At 32.7% G+C, this 8,204-nt stretch overlaps 1 pseudogene; it reads left to right on the forward strand.

The window, feature by feature from the left end:
• Nucleotides 1–5,566: 5,566 nt before the first annotated feature.
• LOC145265204 (U2 spliceosomal RNA) lies at nucleotides 5,567–5,700 on the forward strand (annotated as a pseudogene).
• The last annotated feature ends 2,504 nt before the right edge of the window (nucleotides 5,701–8,204 follow it).

The raw sequence follows: 8,204 nt of genomic DNA on the forward strand, positions 1-8,204 counted from the left end.
TTTGTTGAATGCATTGTTCACTATGATTTTCTTATTGTTCTACACAATATCAACTGTAGCGAAATAACACAGTAAACTTAGTGTAGTGTTAGAATAAAGAGCAAAGGAAAAAATTAGAATCATATTTTGTAATTGCAAATCTAAATTTGCTAGCATGTACCAGTATTTGCCAGGTTGTGGAAATTTGGAACTTATAACATATGTAGTGGCCTTTTCCTAGATACCTATTGCTAAAAATTATACTTTCATTTTGTTAGAAAAATCTCTCTTCAGATGCCCTGCATCATTCAAAATAAAAACAAATATTTTTATAATTGTTTCAGTATATTGCTACACAATGTGAAAGTTTTTAACGTTTGTAAAAAAAATCATGAATGTGCTTATATTGCAAAAAAGAAAATATCAGTGCACAGTATTGAAAGTGTTTGAGATTCAAAAGTCTGTAACATTTCTACTAACTTCATAAGATGTCATGTGAGAAACTGAATTGAATATCAAGACATTATCTGAAGCGTTTTTATTTTGGTGTAACATATGTGTTTACAGTGAACCTTAACTTTTAATAAACAGATTGGTATGCAATGACATAGGCTAAGAATCTTTAAATATATATATAAATTGGAAAAATGTGTGAACAAATGAAAAAAAAATGATCCGCTCCACTTGATGACATCAAGCATAGTAATATTTTAGTGAAGAAAATATGAAATTGATGTTCAGTGATTAGTTTGGATGAATGAGAAAATGTAATTGTTTGATGCATAAAAATAACTCAGTTGCTGTATTTGATATTAAGCAGCAAAATATAGTGATTTGAATATTTGGGAAAACATCAAACCAGATTATGTAAAAAGAAAAAAAAAAAGATGAAATTAGAAAATATATATTTTATGTTTATGAGTTCTGCCAATCAAAATTTTGTGGCAGAAATTGGGTGATTACCATGCAATTTTATTTTGGTAAAATTCTTAAATTATTAGAATGTTTATTATAATTTCTAATTAGTGACTTGTTATAATCAAAATCCGCCCTAAAGAGTGTCCTTTCTTTTATTAGGTATCAGAGTAGGTATCAAGATTTCTACTTCTATACAAATGTGATATTTCAGATCTGTACATAAAAAATTTGTTGAATATATAGGTTGAGAATTGTTCTGTGTCGCTCTCTCACACACACACACGCATTCTCACTTTTATAGATATAATAGATAGATTACTCTAGATATATTTCCATATGTCTGAATACCCTATATACAAATTTTCAAATCTGTAGATAAAAAAATTTGTTGAGTATATAGGTTGAAAATTGTTCTCTCTCTCTCTCTCACACACACATTCTCAATTTTAGAGATATAATAGATAGATTATGCTAGATATATTTCCATATGTCTGAATACCCTATATACAAATTTTCTAATCTGTAGATCAAATATTTGTTGAATATATAGGTTGAAAATTGTTCTTACTCTCTCTCTCTCTCTCTCTCTGGCTACCTCACACACACATTCTAACTTTTATAGATATAATAGATAGATTATGCTAGATATATTTCCATATGTGTGAATACCCTATATACAAATTTTCTAATTTGTAGATAAAAAATTTGTAGAGTGCATAGGTTGAGAATTGTTCTCTCTATCTCTCACACACACACATTCTAACTTTTAATGATATAATAGATTATGCTAGATATATTTCGATATTTCTGAATACCCTATATATAAAAATTTGTTGAATGTATAGGTTGAGAACTGTTCTCTCTCTCTCTCTCTCTCTCTCGCTCACACACACACACATTCTCACTTTTATAGATATAATAGAAAGATTATCCTAGATATATTTCTATTTGTATGAATACTCTATATACAAATTTTAAAATCTGTAGATAAAGAATTTGTTGAGTATATGGGTTGAGAATTGTTCTCTCTCTCTCTCTCTCTCTCTCTCTCTCACACACACACACACACATTCTCACTTTTATAGATATAATAGATTATGCTAGATATATTTCCATATGTCTGAATACCCTATATACAAATTTTCAAATCTGTAGATAAAAAATTTGTTGAGTATATAGGTTGAGAATTGTTCTCTCTCTCTCTATCACACACATTCTCACTTTTATAGATATAATAGACAGATTATGCCAGATATATTGAAATATGTCTGAATGCCCAATATACAAATTTTGAAATCTGTAGATAAAAAATTTGTTGTATACATAGGTTGACAATTGTCCTCTCTCTCACACACACACACATTCTCACTTTTATACATATAATAGATAGATTATGCTAGATATATTTCTATATGTCTGAACACCCTATATACAAATGTTCAAATCTGTGGATAAAAAATTTGTTGAATGTATAGGTTGAGAATTTTTATCTCTCTCTTTTTCTCTCTCTCTCTCTCGCTATCTAACACACACGCATTCTCACTTTTATAGATAAAATAGATAGATTATGCTAGATATATTTCCATATGTCTGAATACCCTATATACAAAGTTTCAAATCTGTAGATAAAAAATTTGTTGAATATATAGGTTTAGAATTGTTCTCTCTCTCTCTCTCTCTCACACACACATTCTAACTTTTGTAGTTATAATAGATAGATTATGCTAGATATATTTCCATATGTCTGAATACCCTATATACAAATTTTCTAAACTGTAGGTAAAAAATTTGTTGAGTATGTAGGTTAAGAATTGTTCTCTCTCTCTCTCTCACACACACACACACACAAGTTCTCACTTTTATAGATATAATAGATAGATTATGCTAGATATATTTCTATATGTCTGCCTACCCTATATACAAATTTCCAAATCTGTGCCCAAAAATGTGTGGAATATATAGGTTGAGAATTGTTCTCTCTCTCTCTCTCTCTCTCACACATATTCTCACTTTTATAGGTTATATAGGTTGAGAATTTTTTGCTCTTTCCATCACTCACATTCACACTTTTATAGATATAATACATAGATTATGCCAGATATATTTACATATGTCTGAATACGCAATATACACATTTTCAAATCTGTAGATAAAAAATTAGTTGAATATATAGGTTGAGAATTGTTCTCTCTCTCTCTCTTTCTCTCTCTCTCACACACACATTCTCACTTTTATAGATATAATAGATAGATTATGCTAGATATATTTCCATACGTCTGAATACCCTATATCCAAATTTTCTAATATGTAGATAAAAAATTTGTTAAATATATAGGGTGAGAATTTTCCTTCCTCTCTTTCTCTCTCTCTCTTTCTCACACACACACAAGCTGAAAATTGTTCTCTCTCTCTCTCTGACTCTCTCTCTCTCTCTCTCACACACACACACATGGTCATTTTATAGATATAATAGATAGGTTATGCTAGATATATTTCTATATGACTGAATACCCTATATACAAATTTTTAAATCTGTAGATAAAAAATTTGTTGAGTATATAGGTTGAGAATTGTTCTTTCTCTCTCTCTCACACACACATTCTCACTTTTATAGATATAATAGATTATGCTAGATATATTTCCAAATGTCTGAATACCCTATATACAAATTTTCAAATCTGTAAAGATAGAATTTGTTGAATATATAGGTTGAGAATTGTTCTCTCTCTCTCTCTCTTTCACACACATTCTCACTTTTATAGATATAATAGATAGATTATGCTAGATATATTTCCTTATGTCTGAATACCCTATATACAAATTATCAAATCTGTAGATACAAAATTTGTTGAGTATATAGGTTGAGAATTGTTCTCTCTCTCTCTCTCACTCACTCACTCACTCACTCACTCACAAACACACACACACATTCTACCTTTTATAGATATAATAGATTATGCTAGATATATTTCCAAACGTCTGAATACCCTGTATACAAATTTTTAGATCTGTACATAAAAATTAGTTGAATATATAGGTTGAGAATTGTTCTCTCTCTCTCTCTTCTCTCTCTCTCTTTCACACACATTCTCACTTTTCTAGATATAATAGATAGATTATGCTAGATATATTTCCATATGTCTGAATACCCTATATACAAATTTTATAATCGGTAGTTAAAAAATTTGTTGAATATATAGGGTGAGAATTGTACTTACTCTCTCTCTCTCTCTCTCTCTCTCTCTCTCACGCACACATTCTCACTTTTATGGATATAATAGATAGATTATGCTGGATATATTTCCATATGTCTGAATACCCTATATACAAATGGTCAAATCTGTAGATAACAAATTTATTGAATAGATAGGTTGAGAATTGTTCTCTCTCTCTCTCTCGGAACCTTACACACACAACCACACGCAAACATTCTGACTTTTATAGATATAATAGATCGATTATGCTAGATATATTTCCATATGTCTGAATACCCAATATACAAATTTTCAAATCTGTAGGTAAAAAATTTGTTGAATATATAGGTTGAGAATTGTTCTCTCTCTCTCTCACACACTCACATTCTCACTTTTATAGATATAATGTATAGATTATGCTAGATATATTTCTATATGTCTGAATACCCTATATACAAAGTTTAAAATCCGTAGATAAAAATACGTTGAGTATATAGGTTGAGAATTGTTCTCTCTCTCTCTTACGCATACACACACACACACACACACATTTTCACTTTTATAGATATAATAGATAGATTATGCTAGATATATTTCCATATGTCTGAATACCCTATATACAAATTTTCAAATCTGTAGATAAAAAATGTATTGAATATATAGGTTGAGAATTGTTGTCTCTCTCTCTCTCTCTCTCTCTCTGGCTACCTCACACACACACACATTTTCACTTTTATAGATATAATAGATAGATTATGCTAGATATATTTCCATATGTCTGAATACCCTATATACAAATTTTCAAATCTGTAGATAAAAAATGTATTGAATATATAGGTTGAGAATTGTTGTCTCTCTCTCTCTCTCTCTCTCTCTCTGGCTACCTCACACACACACACATTTTCACTTTTATAGATATAATAGATAGATTATGCTAGATATATTTCCATATGTCTGAATACCCTATATACAAACTTTCAAATCTGTAGATAAAAAATTTGTTGAGTATATAGGTTGAGAATTGTTCTCTCTCTCTCACACGAAACTGTGCGCTCGGCTTCTTCCCCCCCTTCCCACCCCAAATGCTTGGGAAACTGTGCACTGTTTTTGTTGGTTTTCAAGCTGCCTCTTCCCCCCCCCACACACACACAGTTTAACAGTAGTAGGAGGTCAAGAGAAAGAGGGTGAGAGAGAGAGAAGAGTAAGTTGGTGAGAGAGAGAGAAAAGAGAAAGAGGGTGTTGGTTTTATATTTTTATTATCGTCTAATATTTTGTAAGCTGCATTTCTAATAAAATGTGCATCTATAGGAGATAATGCCTGGGAATGTGTTCCCCCCCCCACAGTTTAACAGTGGTGTGACGTCAAGAGAAAGAGGGTGAGAGAGAGGGAAGAGTAAGTGGGTGAGAGAGAGAAAGAGAGAGAAAAAAAAGAAAGACGGTGTTGGTTTTGTGAAAAAAGTTGTTATTTACAATTGTTCGCATTCTTGGCCTTTTGGTCAAGATCAAAGTGTAGTATCTGTTCTTCAGATGCTGCACTTCTATTTCTTGTTCTCTTTCGGTGGAGGAGAAATCCTCCACGACTGAGACAATTTTTATTTTTGTACCTTTTCTCCACGTTAAAAAACGACCCTGGTGTCTAACTGTCCCGTGGGGAGGCATAATAAATAGGTACAATTGTTCGCCATTAGTGGATGTTGACGTCACGTCACGTGACATGACTAAGCGTTTTTTTTTTTTAGTATGAATAACATTTTTTGTTTTAATTATAAAGTCTACACTTAATTTTATAGAAAATGATGTATATATAATAGAAAAAAAAAATTACTGGTTTTGTTGGATTCAAGTGGATCCCCCCCCCTCCAGTTTAAGAGATAGCAGGTCACGTGGTAATATACAAAATGGCTAGCGTAAATATAAAGATCGTTTTTTTTATCGACGAATATTTTGAAAGTTGAATTTTTTTTTATTCCTGTACATTTTTTCCTGATATTTTTCGTTAAAACTCTTGTATAAATACTATTTTTAACCAGTTAAATACGTTGGAGACATTGTCATGGAGTTTAATAATCTCTAGAACAAAGCAGAAGAGAAATTACAAAAGTATCGGTAAAACAAAGTGTTTGTTTACATTTGTTCGCCATTACTGGATGTTGACGTCACGTCACGTGACATGACTAAGCGTTTTTGGATTATGTAATATTAACATTAAAATGACAGGTTTTTTGGGGGGCCCCCCTAGGAGAGAAATGATCAGTTCACCCCCTTTTAATGGTCCGTTTGGTGTGGAATTTCGATATTTGTCATGCGGGTGATCAAGGTTCAATATGATACATAATTTGTCAACTTTGGTTGTGTCTGTCAAAAGTTTGAGCTGACGTCACGTCACGTGACACGTATTGAATAACGTTAAAATGACAGGTTTTTTGGGGGGCCCCCCCTAGGAGAAAAACGATCAGTTGACCCCTTTCTACTGGTCCGTTTGACGTGAAATTTCGATATTTGTCATCCGGGTGATCAAGGTGCAATATGATACCAAATTTGTCAACTCTGGTTCCGTCTTTCAAAAGTTTTAGCGTTACAAACAAACATACATACATACATACATACACACCGATTTTTGCCTTTTATATATATAGAAGAAGATATATATATATGTGTGTGTGTGTATGTATATATATATATATATATATATATATATGAGGGGTGCCTGTGTGTATCTGTGTGTATGTATGTCTGTGTATGCGTGTATAGTATCCAAATGATAGTTTCAGTACATCAAATTCCTCAACCAATATACAGATTATAATAAATACGCCGCGATATTTTCTCCAGTATTTATATTACCGTTTTACTGAAGGTAAGTGCATTCTCACGAACCCAGAATTTAAAACACTTAAACGAGAAAGATAATCTGCTGACAAACATGAAAAATAATTATTTAATTTTACATGATGCTTGGAGGCTCGTCAGAAAATTTACAAGTAAAGTACCTGAAGAACAGGCAGAGGGATGCAACATTTCATCGATGGGACAGGAGCTGAAACCTAGTTGACATTCCAGGACGTATCAGGTTAGCGACCCTCTTTTGAACCCTGACCAAGAGTGTGAGGCACCAGCCCAAATGTGACAACAACACTCTATACATGGGCGCCTGATGGCCTTATAGATGCATAAGATCTCTTTTAGGTGTGAGTAGCTTTCTAGCACGGTAGGGAGACCCACTTTCTTCGCAGCAGCCTTGGCAATGCTCTCTAAGTAGCAGATGAACCAGCCCAAAGGTGGCAACAATACTCCACACATTGGCAAATGGTGGATTTATAGATGTACAGGATACTTTCAGATATGTGTAGCTGTCTAGCACGGTGGAAAGAGTCCACCGTCTTTGCAGAAGCCTTGGCATTGCTCTCTATATAACTATTCCAGTTAATGTTTCCTGTAAACATTAGGCCGAGGAGTTTAAAGGAACTACTTTCAGGTTATGTGTTTTGAGCCATTGCTATTGATGCCAGAGAAGGTTTCTTGTAATCATTGAAAGAAGCATTGAATGTGACCACCCAGTTTTGTCTCCAGTCCACTACTAATTGGAGGTCGTCATCTTGTGTTTCTGCTATTTCCTTAGATATGTCCTCATTTGTTTTCCCCTCTATAGAGAGTGGTGTAACCATCAAATATACCCATCTCATAAACAATTTTATTAGGGAGGTACTTTTATGAATATCATGAATAATAAAGCTCCCAAGACAGACCACTGAAGTACTCCCGCATGTATATCATATTGTTTAGATCTACCACTGTCAAGAACAGACTGACTATATTTCCTAATGAAGAAGGATTTAATTACATTATGTATTCGTCCAGTGATTCCATATGACCTGATTTTCCATAAAAGAGCATCATACCATATTCTGTCAAAAAACTTAGATGTGTCTAGGGCGTCCGCTATACCCTGCTTTGATATGTCTAGTGCACGGTATATACATTCAGAAATTACGGGTAAGATGTTTGCTGTTGATCGGGCTTGCCTAAAGGCATATTCATTGTCGATCAGACGTTTAACAGCTGTAAGGTGATGGATTACAGCTTGATAATTATAGTCTAAAATATTTTGGCGAA

Source organism: Euprymna scolopes, chromosome 3 (assembly GCF_053919585.1).
Source record: "Euprymna scolopes isolate OS-2025 chromosome 3, ASM5391958v1, whole genome shotgun sequence".
NCBI lineage: Eukaryota > Metazoa > Mollusca > Cephalopoda > Sepiida > Sepiolidae > Euprymna > Euprymna scolopes.